This window comes from Haematobia irritans, chromosome 4 (assembly GCF_050003625.1).
Source record: "Haematobia irritans isolate KBUSLIRL chromosome 4, ASM5000362v1, whole genome shotgun sequence".
In the NCBI taxonomy this organism is placed as follows: Eukaryota; Metazoa; Arthropoda; class Insecta; order Diptera; family Muscidae; genus Haematobia; species Haematobia irritans.
Window position 1 is genome coordinate 48,620,680 of NC_134400.1, and position 23,575 is coordinate 48,644,254.

Sequence of the window (23,575 nt, forward strand, 5' to 3'; positions counted from 1 at the left end):
CGTAAAACACCCGAGGTTTTCCGTCGATATGTGACAATGGATGAAACATGCCTCCATCACTACACTCCTGAGTCCAATCGACAGTCGGCTGAGTGGACAGCGACCGGTGAACCGTCTCCGAATCGTGGAAAGACTCAAAAGTCCGCTGCCAAAATAATGGCCTCTGTTTTTTGGGATGCGCATGGAATAATTTTTATCGGTTATCTTGAGAAGGGAAAAACCATCAACAGTGACTATTATATGGCGTTATTGGAGCGTTTGAAGGTCGAAATCGCGGCAAAACGGCCCCATATGAAGAAGGAAAAAGTGTTGTTCCACCAAGACAACGCACCGTGCCACAAGTCATTGAGAACGATGGCAAAAATTCATGAATTGGGCTTCGAATTGCTTCCCCACCCACCGTATTCACCAGATCTGGCCCCCAGCGACTTTTTCTTGTTCTCAGACCTCAAAAGGATGCTCGCAGGGAAAAAATTTGGCCGCAATAAGGAGGTGATCGCCGAAACTGAGGCCAATTTTGAGGCAAAACCGAAGGAGTACTACCAAAATGGTATCAAAAAATTGGAAGGTCGTCATGGTCGTTGTATCGCTCTTGAAGGGAACTATGTTGAATAATAAAAACGAATTTTGACAAGAAAAAAATGTGTTTTTCTTTGTTAGACCGGGGACTTATCAGCCAACCTGTTATATAGAAAGAACCCGGGAGGGTTGACGAAAGATATCAACATAATACAGCGAGAGAATCAAAATAGAGCAATTTTTTGAAACTGCTTGTATGTTGTTTCGGAAAACTGTTTTACGTGTTCATTTGTTTTGGCTATGCGCTTGGCATGTTAATAAGGCTTCGCTAAAAATTGTATATGCTTAAGTCTAAATATTATTTAATTTGAACATTAAATTGCGTATTCGGAGTAAAGAGAATAGGTATACGGAACCAGGAGAATAGACATTTAAAAAAACAGCACGTGTTTTTGCCTTGAGAGCAGCAATTTAAGTATGTGTGGACATGTGTTTCGTTAATCATTTTGGCATTATGGGCACAATTTTTTTGTTGGTTCGTCAAAAGAAATCGGAGCGTACGACGAGTAAGTCAAAATATTTAGCAAGAAAGGAAATTTAAAAAAAAAAGTAGAAAATTTATAAAAATTACAAAGGGATCTTCGGAAAAAGAATACGTTTAGTTATTAATAATATGTGAGTTGAGGTACACTTTTAAAAATAAAAGCGGGCATTAAGTTCGAATTTTGCCGCTAAAATTATTTTCATTTGAGCGGCAAAACTCGATCCAAAATACAATTGAAAAAGTTTATTTGCTTTAAAATGAATTATTAAAGAAAAGAAAACGTGAAAATATGGTCATTTTAGAGCGATAATGCCAATTTAATTCCGGCCCTAAAGGTAAAAATAAAATTAAGTGCAAAATTATTCGTTAATAACTATTCATATTTTTTTTTTATTTTAAAACACGAGAAATTTTAAATGCATTTAAAATGGTGTTAAATGCTAGTAAAAAATAGTTCACGCCTAAATAAATTTATGTGTACATTGTAAAATAATATAATATATAATTATAATATATAAAATATTTATAAATACAAAAACAAAAAATTTGCAGTTATAAAATTGAATAATTTCTTCAACATTATTTGCATTACAGAAAAAGGAGCCAAGAACTAAAAAATTTCGTGGAAGTTAAAATTATGTGAGGGAATGAGCACAATCTTTTTGGGGAGAAAATTCTTCCAAGCATATTCTATTTTTGAGGTCAAAATGCTTCCAAACATATAATATGTTCACATAAAACAAACATAATAATGTTTCGGCAATATCCAATAATATATGTGCTTCCTGCAAAAAATATGTTTGGAACATACGTTAGAGAAGCGATTTTTTGAGGGCGTAGAAGTGATCAGTGCTCAAATTCAATTGAAATGAAAATCAAGATCTTTGGATCCTAATATACTGTTTAATTGTTTACACCGAAAAAAAATCTTGACCTAAAATGAAAGATTATGTAGCCTAAATTTTAGGATACCCAATTTACACAATTTTTAGGAAAAATTTCTTTAAAATAAAGAAATTTTAAATTGCTTTCAAATTTGCTTTGCTTCAATTTTTATACCCTCCATCATAGGATGGGGGTATATTAACTTTGTCATTCCGTTTGTAACACATCGAAATATTGCTCTAAGACCCCATAAAGTATATATATTCTGGGTCGTGGTGAAATTCTGAGTCGATCTAAGCATGTCCGTCCGTCCGTCCGTCCGTCCGTCCGTCCGTCCGTCCGTCCGTCCGTCTGTTGAAATCACGCTAACTTCCGAACGAAACAAGCTATCGACTTGAAACTTGGCACAAGTAGTTGTTATCGATGTAGGTCGGATGGTATTGAAAATGGGGCATATCGGTCCACTTTTACGTATAGCCCCCATATAAAGGGACCCTCAGATTTGGCTTGTGGAGCCTCTAACAGACGCATATTTCATCAGATCCGGCTGAAATTTGGTACGTGGTGTTGGCATATGGTCTCTAACAATCATGCAAAAATTAGTCCACATCGGTCCATAATTATATATAGCCCCCATATAAACCGATCCCCAGATTTGGCTTGTGGAGCCTCTAAGAGAAGCATATTTCATCCGATCCGGCTGAAATTTGGTACGTGGTGTTGGTATATGGTCTCTAACAATCATGCAAAAATTGGTCCACATCGGTCCATAATTATATATAGCCCCCATATAAACCGATCCCCAGATTTGGCTTGCGGAGCCTCAAAGAGAAGCAAATTTCATCCGATCCGGCTGAAATTTGGTACATGATGTTGGTATATGGTCTCTAACAACCATGCAAAAATTGGTCCACATCGGTCCATAATTATATATAGCCCCCATATAAACCGATCCCCAGATTTGGCTTGTGGAGCCTCTAAGAGAAGCATATTTCATCCGATCCGGCTGATATTTGCTACATGGTGTTGGTATATGGTCTCTAACAATCATGCAAAAATTGGTCCACATCGGTCCATAATTATATATAGCCCCCATATAAACCGATCCCCAGATTTGGCTTGTGGAGCCTCTAAGAGAAGCATATTTCATCCGATCCGGCTGAAATTTGGTACGTGGTGTTGGTATATGGTCTCTAACAATCATGCAAAAATTGGTCCACATCGGTCCATAATTATATATAGCCCCCATATAAACCGATCCCCATATTTGGCTTGCGGAGCCCCAAAGAGAAGCAAATTTCATCCGATCCGTCTGAAATTTGGTACATGATGTTGGTATATGGTCTCTAACAACCATGCAAAAATTGGTCCACATCGGTCCATAATTATATATAGCCCCCATATAAACCGATCCCCAGATTTGGCTTGTGGAGCCTCTAAGAGAACCATATGTCATCCGATCCGGCTGAAATTTGGTACATGGTGTTGGTATATGGTCTCTAACGATCATGCAAAAAGTGGTCCACATCGGTCCATATATAGCCCCTATATAAACCGATCTCCACATTTGGCTTGCGAAGCCTCAAAGAGAAGCAAATTGCATCCGATCCGGCTGAAATTTGGTACATGGTATTGGTATATGGTCCCTAGCAACCGTGCAAAAATTGGTCCACATCGGTCCATAATTATATATAGCGCACATATAAACCGATCCCCAGATTTGGGTTGCGGAGCCTCTAAGAGAAGCAAATTTCATCCGATCCGGCTGAAATTTGGTACATGGTATTGGTATATGGTCTCTAGAAACCGTGCAAAAATTGGTCCATATCGGTCCATAATTATATATAGCCCCCATATAAAACGTTCTCCAGATTTGACCTCCGGAGCCTCTTGGAGGAGCACAATTCATCCGATCCGGTTCAAATTAGGAACGTGGTGTTAGTATATGGTCGCTAACAAACATACCAAAATTGGTCCAATCACACAAAAATTGGTCCATATCGGTTCATAATCATGTTTGCCACTGAGCCAAAAATAATCTACCAAAATTTTATTTCTATAGAAAATTTTGCCAAAATTTTATTTCTAGCGAAAATTTTGTTAAAATTTTATTCGGTTCATAATAAAATTTTCATCATTGTCAAAATTTTATTTCTATAGAAAATTTTGTTCAAATTTTATTCGGTTCATAATTATGGTTGCCACTCGAGCCAAAAATAATCTACCAAGATTTTATTTTTATAGAAAAATTTGTCAAAAGTTTATTTCTATAGAAAATTTTGTTAAAATTTTATTTCTGTAGACATTTTTGTCAAAATTTTCTTTCTATAGAAAATTTTGTGAAAATTTTTATTTCTATAGAAAATTTTGTGAAAATTTTATTTCTATAGAAAATTTTGTTAAAATTTTATTTCTGTAGAAAATTTTGTCAAAATTTTATGTCTACTTTGTCAAACTGAATTATATACGTATTGGATCGATCTTTTTTTTTGATTTAATATATACCACGTATGGACTTACATACAATTTAGAAGACGGTGTTAGGAGGTTTTAAGATACCTTGCCATCGGCAAGCGTTACCGCAACTCAAGTAATTCGATTGTGGATGGCAGTGTTTAGAAGAAGTCTCTACGCAATCCATGATGGAGGGTACATAAGCTTCGGCCTGGCCGAACTTACGGCCGTACATACTTGTTTTTTATTAAATTTAAGAAAAATTGCATCCTTCCGTTAAGGTTGTATATCCTTGAATTAAGGACAATTATCTTCAAAGTAAATAAAAACGTTTTTAAATCTAAGAAATCGTCTTCAAATTCATTGATATATTGGATCTTTAGACTTAAGATATAAACACTTTAAATATAGGCCAAGAAGATTTTACTCTTTGGTTTAAAGTTTTTTTTATACCCTCCATCATAGGATGGGGGTATATTAACTTTGTCATTCCGTTTGTAACACATCGAAATATTGCTCTAAGACCCCATAAAGTATATATATTCTGGGTCGTGGTGAAATTCTGAGTCGATCTAAGCATGTCCGTCCGTCCGTCCGTCCGTCTGTTGAAATCACGCTAACTTCCGAACGAAACAAGCTATCGACTTGAAACTTGGCACAAGTAGTTGTTATCGATGTAGGTCAGATGGTATTGAAAATGGGCCATATCGGTCCACTTTTACGTATAGCCCCCATATAAAGGGACCCTCAGATTTGATTTGTGGAGCCTCTAACAGAAGCATATTTCATCCGATCCGGCTGAAATTTGGTATATGGTGTTGGTATATGGTCTCTAAAAACCATGCAAAAATTGGTCCACATCGGTCCATAATTACATATAGCCCCCATATAAACCGATCCCCAGATTTGGCTTGTGGAGCCTCTAAGAGAAGCATATTTCATCCGATCCGGCTGAAATTTGGTACATGGTGTTGGTAGATAGTCTCTAACAACCATGCAAAAATTGGTCCACATCGGTCCATAATTATATATAGCTCTCATATAAACCGATCCCCAGATTTGGCTTGCGGAGCCTCAAAGAGAAGCAAATTTCATCCGATCCGGCTGAAATTTGGTACATGGTGTTGGTAGATAGTCTCTACCAATCATGCAAAAATTGGTCCACATCGGTCCATAATTATATATAGCCCCCATATAAACCGATCCCCAGATTTGGCTTGCGGAGCCTCAAAGAGAAGCAAATTTCATCCGATCCGGCTGAAATTTGGTACATGATGTTGGTATATGGTCTCTAACAACCATGCAAAAATTGGTCCACATCGGTCCATAATTATATATAGACCCCATATAAACCGATCTCCAGATTTGGCTTGCGAAGCCTCAAAGAGAAGCAAATTGCATCCGATCCGGCTGAAATTTGGTACATGATGTTGGTATATGGTCTCTAACAACTGTGCAAAAATTGGTCCACATCGGTCCATAATTATGTATAGCGCCCATATAAACCGATCTCCAGATTTGGGTTGCGGAGCCTCAAAGAGAAGCAAATTTCATCCGATCCGCCTGAAATTTGGTACATGATATTGTTATATGATCTATGATATCATTCTAGAGAAAATTTTGTTAAAATTTTATTCGGTTCATAATAAAATTTTCATCATTGTCAAAATTTTATTTCTATAGAAAATTTTGTTCAAATGTTATTCGGTTCATAATCATGGTTGCCACTCGAGCCAAAAATAATCTACCAAGATTTTATTTCTATAGAATATTTTGTCAAAAGTCTATTTCTATAGAAAATTTTGTTAAAATTTTATTTCTGTAGAAATTTTTGTCAAAATTTTCTTTCTATAGAAAATTTTGTCAAAATTTTTACTTCTATAGAAAATTTTATTTCTATAGAAAATTTTGTTAAAATTTTATTTCTGTAGAAAATTTTGTCAAAATTTTATGTCTACTTTGTCAAACTGAATTATATACGTATTGGATCGATCTTTTTTGATTTAATATATACCACGTATGGACTTACATACAATTTAGAAGATGGTGTTAAGAGGTTTTAAGATACCTTGCCATCGGCAAGCGTTACCGCAACTTAAGTAATTCGATTGTGGATGGCAGTGTTTAGAAGAAGTTTCTACGCAATCCATGATGGAGGGTACATAAGCTTCGGCCTGGCCGAACTTACGGCCGTATATACTTGTTTTTTTTGGAATTAAGAAAACATTTCTATACCCTCCACCATAACTTTGTCATTCGGTTTGTAACACATCGAAATATTGCTCTAAGACCCCATAAAGTATATATATTCCGAGTCGTGGTGAAATTCTGAGTCGATCTAAGCATGTCCGTCCGTCCGTCCGCCTGTTGAAATCACGCTAACTTCCGAACGAAACAAGCTATCGACGTGAAACTTGGCACAAGTCGTTGTTATTGATGTAGGTCGGATGGTATTGCAAATGGGCCACATCGCACCACTTTTACGTATAGCCCCCATATAAACGGACCCCCAAATTTGGCTTGCAGACCCTCTAAGAGAAAAAAATTTCATCCGATCCGGCTAAAATTTGGTACATGGTGTTTGTATATGGTCTCTAACAACCATGCAAACATTGGTCCACATCGGTCCACAATTATATATAGCCCCCATATAAACCGATCCCCAGATTTGGCTTGCAGAGCCTCTAACAACCATGCAAAAATTTTACCTCCGGAGCCTCTTGGAAGAGGAAAATTCACCCGATCCGGTTGAAATTTTTTGGTTTATGGACCATGCAAAAATTGGTCCATAAACCCAAAGAAAAGAAGACTTCTAAAATCAAGTTTCAAATTCTTATTTCTCGCCTGAATCCGCACTTAAAATTTTAAATATGCAAATACTAAGTTATACTCATATTAAGTACAAAGTGCGCTTATTTGTGCAATTCAAGTACTTAAAATTTGATTTAAGCTTGTTTTGAGTTAAAATAAGAACATTTTTACTTAATTCGTCTGTGAGTTGCTTGCTTCATGGTCCAAATTTTCTGCTGACTTGGTAAATAAAAATACATATATGTCTTTATATTTTGTATTTTATTATTTATTTTTATACCCACCACCATAGGATGGGGGGTATATTAACTTTGTCATTCCGTTTGTAACACATCGAAATATTGCTCTAAGACCCCATAAAGTATATATATTCTGGGTCGTGGTGAAATTCTGAGTCGATCTGAGCATGTCCGTCCGTCCGTCCGTCCGTCTGTTGAAATCACGCTAACTTCCGAACGAAACAAGCTATCGACTTGAAGCTTGGCACAAGTAGTTGTTATTGATGTAGGTCGGATGGTATTGCAAATGGGCCATATCGGTCAACTTTTACGTATAGCCCCCATATAAACGGACCCCAAAATTTGGCTTGCGAGGCCTCTAAGAGAAGCAAATTTCATCCGATCCGGCTGAAATTTGGTACATGGTGTCAGTATATGGTATCTAACAACCATGCAAAAACTGGTCCACATCGGTCCATAATTATATATAGCCCCCATATAAACCGATCCCCCGATTTGGCTTGCGAGGCCTCTAAGAGAAGCAAATTTCATCCGATCCGGCTGAAATTTGGTACATGGTGTTAGTATATGGTCTCTAACAACCATGCAAAAATTGGTCCACATCGGTCCATAATTATATATAGCCCCCATATAAACCGATCCTCCGATTTGGCTTGCGAGGCCTCTAAGAGAAGCAAATTTCATCCGATCCGGCTGAAATTTGGTACGTAATGTTAGTATATGGTCTCTAACAACCATGCAAAAATTGGTCCACATCGGTTCATAATTATATAGCCCCCATATAAACCGATCACCAGATTTGACCTCCGGAACCCCTTGGAAGACCAAAATTCATCTGATTCAGTTGAAATTTGGTACGTGGTGTTAATATATGGCCTCAAACTCCCATGCAAAAATTGGTCGATATCGGTCCATAATTCTATATAGGCCCCATATAAACCGATCCCCAGATTTGACCCCCAGAGCCCCTTGGAAGGGCAAAGTTCTTCCCATTCGGTTGGAATTTGGTACGTGATGTTGGTATATGGTATCCAACAACCATGCAGGAATTGGTTCATATCAGTCCATAATTATATATAGCTCCCATATATACCGATCCCCAGATTTGACCTGCGGTGCCTTTTAGAGAAGCAAAATTCATCCGATCTGCTTGAAATTTGGTACGTGGTGGTAGTATATGATATTTAACAACCATGCCAAAAATGGTCCATATCAGTCCATAATCGTGCATAGCCCCATATAAACCGATCCCGAGATTTGGTTTTGGAACCTCTTGGAGGAGCAAATTTAATCCGAGTGAGTTGAAATTTGGTACATTGTGCTAGTATATAGTCGTTAACAACCATGCCTAACTAGGTCCATATCGGTCTATAGTTATATATGGCCCTCAGATAAATCGATCCCCAATCACACAAAAAATGGTCCATATCAAGTTCATAATTGTATATAGCCCCCATATAAGCGACCCCCACACCCTAAAAAAAATCGCTTCTTTAACATATGTTCCAAACATATTTTGCAGGAAGCACATATATTATTGCATACTGCCGAAATATTAATATGTTTGTTTTATGTGAACATATTATATGTTTGGAAGCATTTTGAGCCAAAACTATTATATGCTTGGAAGAATTTTTCCCAAACACGATTGTGCTCATTCCCTAACATACTCGTAATTTTCACTTCCACGAAATTTTTTATATATTGGCACCTTTCTCTGTAATACAAATAATGTTGAAGAAATTATTCACTTTTATAAATTTTTTAAATTTTACCTTTCGCCTGCACGGAGAATCGAACCGAGGACCATACAGTTGGTAAGCCAACACACTATCCACTGGGCTACGTAGCTGTTATAGTCACCAGTAGATAATTATCGTTTTAAGTTACATTTATATAGCATAGTTTGCAGCGCCCACGAGCCCATGCAAACATAACATTATTTAACAGAAACATACATTTGTTTGCCACGTGGAGCAGTGGTTAGCATGTCTGTCTTGCATGCAAAGGGTCGTGGGTTCAATCCCTGCTCCGACCGAACATTTTTTTTTTGTTTTTTTTTTTTTTTTTTTTTTTTTTAATTTACACATTTATATTTATACTATATTAATTTTTTTTAAATGAAACATCGAAATGTGCGTTATTAAAGATTTATAGTCAGTAACAGTGCTTGATATAAACGAAATTGAATGATTTTTGGATAAAATATTATTTTTTATTGCAAAAATAACAATCTTGTAATAAAAAACTGTTTTTGTACAAAACTTTAAAATTTGGAAGGAATTCAAAAACTAACAAAAGAAGAACGTGGAGTCGAGTATAAACATACATACATAATTTTATAATATAAACATAAATTTATTTAGGAGTGAACAGTTTTTTACTAGCATTTAACACCATCGCTCTAAAATTCCTTTTATTTTTCTTTAATAATTCATTTTAAAGAAAATAAGCTTTTTAAATTGTTTTAGCTGTAAAAGACGAACTTAATGCCCGCTTTTATATTTGATGGTGTCCGTCAACTCTTCGTGGACTACTTTTTAATAAAGAGAAACTAAACTTTGTTTTTTTACATTTTACTGTGTAATTTTTCACTATTTCCTCCTTATTTCATTTTACCGTCCCAACTCTAAAAAGAGTATAGTGCCCTTTCGTTATTTTTATGAAGACCCCTGATTTCTTTTAACGAACCAAGAAAAAATAATGCCAAAATGATAAACAAAACACATGTCCACACATACATAAAATGCTGCTCTCAAGGCGAAAACATAAGCTGTTTGTTTTTCAAATGTCTATTCTCTTGGTTCAGAATGTATATTCTCTTTATTCAAATTAAATAATATTTAGACTTAAACATATCAAATTTTTGGCCTTATCATAAAACAGTTTTCCGAAACAACATACAAGCGGTTTCACAGAAATTGTTCTCTTTTGACTCTTTTGCTGTGTTATATTGATATCTTTCGTCAACTCTCCCGGTTTCCATCTCTATTTCTCTCTATACTCTCTCTGTCGCTTTGAATAAAATATCACAACATATGTATGTTTAGTTGAAATTTGTAAATTTATATATGTTTGTATTCACACATATGATTTTTATGAAACATTCATGCCCCAAACATAATATATTCTAACATATTAACATAGATGTCCCAAACATTTAGTGTTAGTTTAGGAAAATTACATGTTCGCACTTAAATATATTGTGGTTTAAAATCGTGCCCGAAACACATTTTGTTTATATCGGAACATATGAAAAACATATTTTTCTAACAGTGCATATTTCAATTCTGGCTCTCTACGTACAAAAAGTCCATATCGATTCGTAATTATTTGTAGACTAAACTATACATAACTTTTTTGTCTAATATATACCATGTATGGACTAAATCACAATTTAGAAAACGATGTTAAGAAGTTTTAAGATACCACAACCCAAGTAATTCGATTGTGGATGATAGTCTTTCGTAGAAGTTTCTACGCAATCCATGGTGGTGGGTACATAAGATTCGGCCTGGCCGAACTTGCGGCCTTATATACTTGTTATATTTCTATTATTTGTTATATATTTTGTTATATAAGTTACAAATATTATTAATATATGTATTTCCTTTTTCACCTAGGTGTATTATATGTATTATGTATTATCCTATTTTACGTCAATTTCTTTTCATTACAAAGTATGTATTGATATAAACAAATAATAATAAATATTTTAAAAATATATGAATGTTTATTTTATGGGTACATGGTTAGTAAAAATCACACTAAAATTAAGCGCATATAAAATAACATCGAATACGGTTCGGGATTAAAACAAGCATAGTGATGAGATTATATTCAAGAATAAAAACGATCGATCTAAGCCTTGATTCCGCTTAAAACAAGTTCGTTTTGGCTCAAGTTAAGCGCTAATTGGGTTTAATAAAAGCTTAAATGCGGATTGAATCAAGTACAGATTAGGATTAAATAGAGCTCCATTAGGCTTGAATCAAGCACTTTCCGTACTTAAAAGAAACACAAACGCGATTGAAAATTTCTAAAATGAAGAAATCCGTACTTAATATTATCGGGATTGAATTAAGAATTTCGCACTTGGATTTAGAAAAACCGTACTTACCGTATTTTTGACACCGCTACGGCTTGAATTAAGTAAACTTTTCTCTATTAATTTTTTGGGTGTACCGGTCTTAATTATATATAACCCCAATTTAAACCGATCCCCAGATTTGACCTCCGAAGCTCATCCGATCCGGTTGAAATTTGGTACGTGGTGAAATTTGGTACATTGCGCTAATATATGGCTGCTAACAACCATGCCAAAATTGGTCCATATCGGTCTCTAGTTATACATACCCGATCCCCAAAAATACACAAAAAAAATTTTCTGATTCAATCACGAAATTAATTGATCCAATTAATTTTTTAATTGATTGATTTTTGTTTCAATTAAAAAATTTGTTGATTCAATTAAATTTTTAATTGAATATTTTTTAAAACTCAATTAAAATTTTAATTGGAAAATTTTTCGCGAAATTTTTTTCTGTGTAATCTACCAAAATTTTATTTCTATAGAAAATTTTCTCAAAATTTTATTACTATAGAACATTTTGTCAACATTTTATTACTATAGAAAATTTTGTCAACATTTTATTACTATACAAAATTTTGTCAAGATTTTATTTCTATAGAAAATTTTGTCGAAATTTTATTTCTGTAGCAAATTTTGTCAAAATTTTATTTCTATAGAAAATTTATTTCTATAGAAAATTTTTGCCATCGGCAAGTGTTACCGCAACCCAAGTAATTCGATTGTGGATGACAGTCTTTAGTACAAGTTTCTATCCATGGTGGAGGGTACATAAGATTCAGCCTGGCCGAACTTACGGCCGTATATACTTTACTTTGAAATATCTGTTATAATTAGGATAAGAAACTGTCATTGGTATGTACGTGAATGTTTTTATTAATATATCGCAAAGCAAGAATGAAAATTCGATAAATGAAATCTATATCTTCATTTGAATTTTATTAATCCTAGATTTAAATTTAGATGGTTTCCCAAAAAATTTCAAGGAAGCCTCATCTTTGGCTTGGAATCAATACCACAATCCTTAAAGGAAGGTCAAATTCCTTGGATACAAGTGAACTTTTTTTAGTGTATCGAACCTAAGTGTGATTTTTCACTAAAATTTACTCACTTCTAATCATTAAGAAATTTACTATTTTACCATCGACGTGACTTAAACGTCAATTTCGTTTTTAAGAAATTCAGAATATTTCTCATCACTAGCCTATCTCAAGCGTACACTGAAAAAATATTATCTTGAGGCCAAAGATTTCTTGTCCTTAAAATACGAATGCGAATTTTGCCTAGCAAAGAAGACCCATTTCTCTGATGTAAAGCTTTTTTTCCTTATCCAAAAGTCGATAAACTTTTCAATGAATTCGTTTGGTCCTTAGAACTAAGTGATTCGAATTAAAAATGGGTATCATAACATGAAAGAAAAATTTTTTGGACTAAGGTCAACTTGACTTTACTAATTCAGAAAAATTAATGAAATTGTCTTTATATTTGTTGTCTTTTTGCATCTTGACTACAAAGCAAAAATGCTTTCAGAAATAGGACATGTCTTTCAACACTTTATTTTAAAGACGTTTTTACTTGAAACATAGCATAATTTCTACTGGAAGTCGAGTGTGAATTTGAAAATTTTTGTTGTCGTTAACACGCTTGTAAAGGACATTGATAGCATATGAACAACAAAACTTAAAAAAAAAAAACGAAAAATAAAATTTGCTTCCTAGAATCAAGTACGCAAAACCCAAATTTAAAAGAGAATTGTGTCTTAAAAATATCCTTACTTGAATTCTCCTCTTTTTTGGCTCGGAATCAATACCAAAATCATTAGATTAAATATAAAATCTTTGGAACGAGGCATTTTTGTTTTCAGTGTATGTTAAAGCTCAAGAGAACTAGAGAAACAGCCAAATTACCTGTTACCATAACAAACTGCATCTGCTTGGTCATGACAAGGAGATTGTGGCAGGGGTGATATAATGGAAGCCAATAGTCCCACACAATAATGAATCAAGAGCCATCATTATAGACAGACAGTTTGTCGCCGTTATATCAACAAAACAACCAACCATATAAACAGACATACAGATAGTTGGTTTCACTTCTGATGGAATCGAATAATTTGCAAAGTAAATTCAACAATTAATAACACAGGGGAACAAAAGTGAACTTTATTGTGTTGATTTGAAATTAAAAGCTAATTTTTAGCAATTTGTTTACATTCTTTTAAATTTTCAAAGTCGTTTAAGAGACATCGTCATTTGGATCATACTCATCTTATCCCATCGCTGTTACTAAACCAGGAACATCTGAGCAATAAACAAATTCATCGTCTTCGGGAAAGAATGGAAGTAAGTTTTTTTAGAGGAACAATAAAATTTATAGGCATTATGCACTGAAAAAAATATTGTCGTGAGATCAAAGATTTCGTGTCTTTAAAATAAGAATACAAATTTTGCTTGGCATAGAAGACTCATTTCTCTAATATAAAGTTTTTTCCTTGTCCAAAAGTCGATAAACTTTTGAATGAAGTCGTATTGTCCTTATAATTGAGTGATTTGGCTTAAAAATGGGTATCATAACATGAAAGAAAAAATGTTTGGGCTAAGGTCAACTTGACTTTAATAATTCAGAAAAATTCTTTAAATTTAATGAAATTGTCTTTATATTTGTTGTCTTTTTGCATCTTGACTACAAAGCAAAAAATCGTTCAGATATAGGACATGTTTTTCAACACTTTATTTTAAAGAAGCTTTTTACTTGAAACATAGCATAATTTCTACTGGAAGTCGAGTCTTAACTTGGAAAATAAAGTTGTCGTTAACTCGTTTTTAAAGGACTTTGATAGCATATGAAAAAAAAAGCTGAGAAAGCGAAAAATTAAACATAAAATAATCTGTTACTTAATTTTTTTAATTCTTAGAATCATAAAAAACTATCTTATTACATACAAACACTTACAAATTAGAAAATGTTATTTTTTGTATGGAAATCGCGATTTATATCAATTCAGTAAATCGTGAACAAAAGCAAAAGTTGTGCACCGATTGTAATGAAATAGAGCTCATTTCATTCTAGACCAAAAATTTCTCATTTTTGTTTTTAGGAATTTTTAAAGAGGATTTTTTTTTAATTTTAATTTTTTGTTCAAAAATTGAAAGATATCTCCAAAACTACTCGGAAAATTGAAAAACAATGTAAGTACGGCTTATAGAGAATATTATTAGTCAGTTTCGGATTTTTATACCCTCCACCATAGGATGGGGGTATATTAACTTTGTCATTCCGTTTGTAACACATCGAAATATTACTCTAAGACCCCATAAAGTATATATATTCTGGGTAGTGGTGAAATTCTGAGTCGATCTGAGCATGTCCGTCCGTCTGTTGAAATCACGCTAACTTCCGAACGAAACAAGCTATCGACTTGAAACTTGGCACAAGTAGTTGTTATTGATGTAGGTCGGATGGTATTGCAAATGGGTCATATCGGTCCACTTTTACGTATAGCCACCATATAAACGGACCCCCAAATTTGGCTTGCGATTGCTCTAAGAGAAGCAAATTTCATCCGATCCGGTTGAAATTTGGTACATGGTGTTAGTATATGGTCTATAACAATCATGCAAAAATTGATCCATATCAGTCCATAATTACATATAGCCCCCATATAAACCGATCCCCCGATTTGGCTTGCGGAGCCTCTAAGAGAACCAAATTTCATCCGATCCGGCTGAAATTTGGTACGTGGTGTTAGTATATGTTCTCTAATGACCATGCAAAAATTGGTCCATATCGGTCCATAATTACATATAGCCCCCATATAAACCGATCCCCCGATTTGACTTGCGGAGCCTTTAAGAGGAGCAAAAGTCATCCGATCCGATTGAAATTTGGTACATGGTGTTGGTATATGTTCTCTAATGACCATGCAAAAATTGGTCCACATCGGCCCATAATTATATATAGCCCCAATATAAACCGATCCCCAGATTTGACCTCCGGAGCCTCTTAGAATAGCAAAAGTCATCCGATCCGGCTGAAATTTGCAACGTGCTGTTAGTATAAGGCCGCTAATAACCATGCCAAAATTGGTCCATATCGGTCTATAGTTATATCCCAGCAAAAACTGGGTAAGCACTAGTGATTCTTTCAGTAATACCGGTAATCAAAAAGTTACTACTTGCAGTATTACCTGAGATTTAAAAATAATAACTTACCTGTGTATGCAAAAAGTGATTCTTTCTATTAATACCGGTATTCAAAATTATATCTTTAGGTCCGGGTTCGGCTCTACAGTATGCACCGTTAATAGTAGCGATCAGTAATACCAAATTACATTTCAGAAAAAAATTACCAATAAAATATACCTTTGTTTTCTAAAGTTGTATAGTACATAATTTATATTAAAAACAAGTAAGGAAAGTCTAAAGTCGGACGGGGCCGACTATATTATACCCTGCACCACTTTGTAGATCTAAATTTTCGATACCATATCACATCCGTCAAATGTGTTGGGGGCTATATATAAAGGTTTGTCCCAAATACATACATTTACATATCACTCGATCTGGAAGAATTTGATAGACTTCTACAAAATCTATAGACTCAAAATTTAAGTCGGCTAATGCACTAGGGTGGAACACAATGTTAGTAAAAAAATATGGGAAACGTTTAAATCTAAAGCAATTTTAAGGAAACTTCGAAAAAGTTTATTTATGATTTATCGCTCGATATATATGTATTAGAAGTTTAGGAAAATTAGAGTATTTTTTACAACTTTTCGACTAAGCAGTGGCGATTTTACAAGGAAAATGTTGGTATTTTGACAATTTTTGTCTGAACCGATTTCAACCAAATTTGGCACGCATAGCTACAATGCTAATTCTACTCCCTGTGCAAAATTTCAACTAAATCGGAGTTAAAAATTTGACTCTGTGGTCATATGAGTGTAAATCGGGCGAAAGCTTTATATGGGAGATATATCCAAATCTGAACCGATTTCAAGCAAATTTTGCACGCATAGTTACAACGCTAATTCTACTCCCTATGCAAAATTTCAACTAAATCGGAGCAAAAAATTGGCCTCTGTGGGCAAATGAGTGTAAATCGGGCGAAAGCTATATATGGGAGCTATATCTAAATCTGAACCGATTTTGCTGATATTTTGCAGGCTTTTCGAGACTCATAAAATATTCGGATGAACGGAATTTGAGGAAGATCGGTTGATATACACGCCAATTATGACCAGATCGGTGAAAAATCTATATGGCAGCTATATCTAAATCTGAGCCGATTTTTTTCCAAAATCAATAGGGATCGTCTTTGAGCCGAAACAGGACCCTATACCAAATTTTAGGACAATCGGACTAAAACTGCGAGCTGTACTTTGCACACAAAAATACATCAACAGACAGACAGACAGACAGACGGACAGACAGACAGACGGACATCGCTAAATCGACTCAGAATTTAATTCTAAGCCGATCGGTATACTAAAAGATGGGTCTATGACAATTATTTCTTGGCGTTACATACAAATGCACAAACTTATTATACCCTGTACCTGTAGAGTCATTTTTACAACTTTTCGACTAAGCAGTGGCGATTTTACAAGGAAAATGTTGGTATTTTGACCATTTTTGTCGAAATCAGAAAAACATATATATGGGAGATATATCTAAATCTGAACCGATTTCAACCAAATTTGGCACGCATAGCTACAATTCTAATTCTACTCCCTGTGCAAAAATTCAACTAAATCGGAGTTAAAAATTGGCCTCTGTGGTCATATGAGTGTAAATCGGCCGAAAGCTATATATGGGAGCTATAGCTAAATCTGAACCGATTTCAACCAAATTTGGCAAGCATAGCTACAATGCTAATTATACTCCCTGTGCAAAATTTCAACTAAATCGGAGCAAAAAATTGGCCTCTGTGGTCATTTGAGTGTAAATCGGGCGAAAGCTATATAGGGGAGCTATATCTAAATCTGAACCGATTTCAACCAAATTTGACACGCATAGCTACAATGCTAATTCTACTCCCTGTGCAAAATTTCAACTAAATCGGAGCAAAAAATTGGCCTCTGTGGACAACGGAGTGTAAATCGGGCGAAAACTATATATGGGAGCTATATATAAATCTGAACCGATTTCCACCAAATTTGACACGCATAGCTATAATGCTAATTCTACTCCCTGTGCAAAATTTCAACTAAATCGGAGCAAAAAATTGGCCTCTGTGGACAAAGGAGTGTAAATCGGGCGAAAGCTATATATGGGAGCTATATATAAATCTGAACCGATTTGAATGATATTTTGCAAGTTTTTCGAGACTCATAAAATATTCGGATGTACGGAATTTGAGGAAGATCGGTTGATATACACGCCAATTATGACCAGATCGGTAAAAAATATATATGGCAGCTATATCTAAATCTGAACCGATTTTTTCCAAAATCAATAGGGATCGTCTTTGAGCCGAAACAGGACCTCATACCAAATTTTAGGACAATCGGACTAAAACTGCGAGCTGTACTTTCCACACAAAAATACATCAACAGACAGACAGACGGACAGACAGACAGACAGACAGACAGACGGACATCGCTTAATCAACTCAGAATTTAATTCTAAGACGATCGGTATACTAAGCGATGGGTCTCCGACTTTTCCTTCTTGGCGTTACATACAAATGCACAAACTTATTATACCCTGTACCACAGTAGTGGTGAAGGGTATAACAAGTAAGTAAAGTAGAAAGTCGGGCGGGGCCGACTATATCATACCCTAAACCACCCTAACTGAATTAGTAATCATAAGCATTTGTGGGGTAACATTGATATAGGTATGGGAGATAAACCGCAGTTGCATATTTAAGAAAATTAAGGGGTACATGTTTATGGGTACTTTGTGTCAATCTGACTATAGCTCATAGTCAATGTTGCCAGGGAAAATGTTCGGTTTACCCTACAAGGACAAAAAAGTTCCCTACTTTCCCATTCATTCCCGAACAATTTTCTCCACTACATTTTGCGTTAAATTTAAAAAATTTTACAAAACAAAAATGGTTCTAAGTACTTTATTATCTTAAAACATGAATATGCAATGTATATAACTTAGAATATAAATTTGTATTACCACCACGGTTGCCACAGTTGGTAGAATTCTGCCCAAATTAGTAATCTTTTTTGTTAAATCTCTAAAAAAAAATAAAATTTTGGAAAAAGTTTCTATAAACAAAGTTTCGTGAGAAAATTTTCTATAGAAATAAAATTTTGACAATAAATTCTATAGAAATAAAATTTTGAGAAAAAATTCCACAGGAATAAAATTTTGAGAAAATTTTGTTAAATCTCTACAAAAATAAAATTTTGGAAAAAGTTTCTATAAACAAATTTTTGTGAGAAATTTTTCTATAGAAATAAAATTTTGAGAAAAAATTCCACAGAAATAAAATTTTGAGAAAATTTTTTATAGAAATAATATTTTGAAAAAAATGTCTATAGAAGTACAATTTTGACAAAATGTTCTATAGAAATAAAATGTTGACAAAATTCTCTACAGGAATAAAGTTTACCACACATTGTTAAAGATCAAGCCTTGCCGGCTTCTACTTTCCTCCTCTAGAGCCACCAAAATGTAAAAATTATTACAAATTGTGTTGAGTGAAAATGTCCTACATTGTGGCCCTACGTCCCTACAAGACGCTAAATATTAGAAAAACCCTACATATTGGGAATGTCCCCTACTTCTAGCAACACTGGCTGTGTTGATATTTCATCTACGGAGTTAGTATGCCACTAATATTGAGCCCATTATTAAAAAAGAGAAAATCGTTAAATTAGTGTGGGTAATAAATACAAATTTGTAAAAATCGAGCAATATTCTTATGTAAGAGCTACAAGTACGTATAAGTACGATCGGCTAGTACATCAAAATTTGAAATTTGAGTAACATTGGTTAATAAATAAGAGTACATTCGTTTTGTTTGTTATTGTTGGCTTCTCTTCAATCGTTATTGTTGTTTTTTTTTTTTTTTTTTTGATCTCAGCTTAAAGCCATGCATTGACTAAACTACAAGTGTAGCTTAACCAACAGAGGAAAAGTATGCTTGTCAAATTTATTTGGGCAAAGCCCTATAGACTGCAAGATGGTTGGATGTACAGCTGTTTCGGAATTACCACATTCCTCATCAGCATCCTCTACTTGCAGCAAAACTATCAACCAATTATCAGAATAAATTCGGGTAATTCACTCAACCCAACGTGAACTACACTTGAACCTCCCGAAAAAGGGTTTGATAGTCGGCTACTGCCTAAACAAATTTGCCAGCATATCTCTTTTCCTTTGCCAAACTCAAATCATCGATTTGTATGTATTTGGCTGGGTTTGTTTTTGAGCGTGCTTCCTCTATCTTCATTCGTTTTGTTTGTTATTGTTGGCTTTTCTTCAATCGTTATTGTTGTTTTTTTTTATCTCAGCTTAAAGCCATGCATTGACTAAACTACAAGTGTAGCTTAACCAACAGAGGAAAAGTATGCTTGTCAAATTTATTTGGGCAAAGCCCTATAGACTGCAAGATGGTTGGATGTACAGCTGTTTCGGAATTACCACATTCCTCATCAGCATGTGGTAATTCCGAAACAGCTGTACATCCAACCATCTTGCAGTCTATAGGGCTTTGCCCAAATAAATTTGACAAGCATACTTTTCCTCTGTTGGTTAAGCTACACTTGTAGTTTAGTCAATGCATGGCTTTAAGCTGAGAACAAAAAAAAAAAAAACAACAATAACGATTGAAGAGAAGCCAACAATAACAAACAAAACGAATGAAGATAGAGGAAGCACGCTCAAAAACAAACCCAGCCAAATACATACAAATCGATGATTTGAGTTTGGCAAAGGAAAAGAGATATGCTGGCAAATTTGTTTAGGCAGTAGCCGACTATCAAACCCTTTTTCGGGAGGTTCAAGTGTAGTTCACGTTGGGTTGAGTGAATTACCCGAATTTATTCTGATAATTGGTTGATAGTTTTGCTGCAAGTAGAGGATGCTGATGAGGAATGTGGTAATTCCGAAACAGCTGTACATCCAACCATCTTGCAGTCTATAGGGCTTTGCCCAAATAAATTTGACAAGCATACTTTTCCTCTGTTGGTTAAGCTACACTTGTAGTTTAGTCAATGCATGGCTTTAAGCTGAGATCAAAAAAAAAACAACAATAACGATTGAAGAAAAGCCAACAATAACAAACAAAACGAATGAAGATAGAGGAAGCACGCTCAAAAACAAACCCAGCCAAATACATACAAATCGATGATTTGAGTTTGGCAAAGGAAAAGAGATATGCTGGCAAATTTGTTTAGGCAGTAGCCGACTATCAAACCCTTTTTCGGGAGGTTCAAGTGTAGTTCACGTTGGGTTGAGTGAATTACCCGAATTTATTCTGATAATTGGTTGATAGTTTTGCTGCAAGTAGAGGATGCTGATGAGGAATGTGGTAATTCCGAAACAGCTGTACATCCAACCATCTTGCAGTCTATAGGGCTTTGCCCAAATAAATTTGACAAGCATACTTTTCCTCTGTTGGTTAAGCTACACTTGTAGTTTAGTCAATGCATGGCTTTAAGCTGAGATAAAAAAAAAACAACAATAACGATTGAAGAGAAGCCAACAATAACAAACAAAAACGAATGAAGATAGAGGAAGCACGCTCAAAAACAAACCCAGCCAAATACATACAAATCGATGATTTGAGTTTGGCAAAGGAAAAGAGATATGCTGGCAAATTTGTTTAGGCAGTAGCCGACTATCAAACCCTTTTTCGGGAGGTTCAAGTGTAGTTCACGTTGGGTTGAGTGAATTACCCGAATTTATTCTGATAATTGGTTGATAGTTTTGCTGCAAGTAGAGGATGCTGATGAGGAATGTGGTAATTCCGAAACAGCTGTACATCCAACCATCTTGCAGTCTATAGGGCTTTGCCCAAATAAATTTGACAAGCATACTTTTCCTCTGTTGGTTAAGCTACACTTGTAGTTTAGTCAATGCATGGCTTTAAGCTGAGATAAAAAAAAAAAAAAAAAAAAAAAAACAATAAATAGGAGTACTATGGCCAAATTTGGGAAAATCGAGCGATGCATATATATGGAAGCTATATCTAAATCTGAACCAATTTGCATAATATTTTGCGGGTTTGATTAATACCACAAAAGGTTACCTTGTGCAAGATTTGAGTAAGATCAGTTAAGAAATGAGGCCTGTATGGTCAAACATAAGGTTATTAGGGGCGAATTTTTCAAAATCGAGTGATACATATATGGGAGCTATATCTAAATTTGAACCGATTTCGATGAAATTTTGTACATATAGTTAGTACTATAGAGGACTGGATCTAGCCAACTTTTAGTAAGATCGGTTAATAAATAAAGGTTCTATGGCCAAATTTGGGAAAATCGGGCTATACATATATATGGGAGCTATATCTAAATCTGAACCGATTTCGATGATTTTTCGCACATATAGTTAGTGCTATAGAAGAATATATTTAGCCAAATTTGAGTAAGATCGGTTGATAAATAAGGGTTTTGTGCCCAAATTTGGGAAAATCGGGCTATACATATATATGGGAGCTATATCTAAATCTGAACCGATTTGGATGAAATTTTGCAGACTTGAAGGGCGATGGAAAAGATTACCTTTTGCCAAATTTGGTGGCGATCCGTTTGAAAAAAAGCGCAACGTGACCCCATTTGTCGAAATCTGGCGATACATATATATGGGAGCTATATCTAAATTTGATCCGATTTCTTCCAAATTCAATAGCGTTCGTCCTTGTGCCCAAAAAACTCCCTGTACCAAATTTCATCAAAATCGGTTAATAATTTCGACCGGAATCCTGTGAACAACAAATACATGGACGGACGGACGGACGGACGGACGGACACCAAGCGCCAGATCGACTCAGGAGGTGATTCTGAGTCGATCGGTATATATTTTATGGGGTCTAAAATCAATATTTCTGGTAGGCACATTTTTTGGCCGATCAAACTTATTATACCCTGACCACTATGTGGTTTAGGGTATAAATAACATCATTGAATAGATCCATGTCGTGGAGCGTGGTATAGGGTGTTGGATTACAAAACAACAGGGGTGAGTTCGCAGTTTTTGGGTACATTTATGGTAAAGATATTATTTTTGGAGAGCTGGTATGCCTGCGAAGAAGTACTTATTTTTCGACTGCTGGCACGGAAGTACTTTCCTCCAATGTCAAGCCCGTGTAAAGGTATTACTACTGATATATGTACGAGGAAGTTGTTACCAATTTGGCGCAGGCATACTTGTACCCATACCTGGTAATTGGAGTTTTTGCTGGGATATAGCCGATCCCCAATCACACAAAAATTGGTCCATATCGGTTCATAATCATGGTTGCCACTCGAGCCAAAAATAAAATTATATTTTTATAGAAAACATTGTCAAAATGTTATTTCTATAGAAAATTTTGTCACAATTTTATTTCTATAGAAAATTTTGTCAAAATTTTATTTCTATAGAATTTTTTTTCCAAATTTTACTTCTATAGAAAATATTGTCAAAATTTAATTTTGTCAAAATTTTATTTCTATAGAAACTTTAAACTATAATATATACCACGTAGGGACTATGTGGTATATATTACGGTGTTAGTAAGTTTTAAGATACTTTGCCATCGGCGAGTGTTACCACAACCCAAGTAATTCAATTGTGGATGACAGTCTTCAGTAGAAGTTTCTACGCAATCCATGGTGGAGGGTACATAAGCTTCGGCCTGGCCGAACTTACGGCCGTATATACTTGTTATACCCTCCACCATAGGATGGGGGTATATTAACTTTGTCATTCCGTTTGTAACACATCGAAATATTGCTCTAAGACCCCATAAAGTATATATATATTCTGGGTCGTGGTGAAATTCTGAGTCGATCTAAGCATGTCCGTCCGTCCGTCCGTCCGTCTGTGGAAATCACGCTAACTTCCGAACGAAACAAGCTAT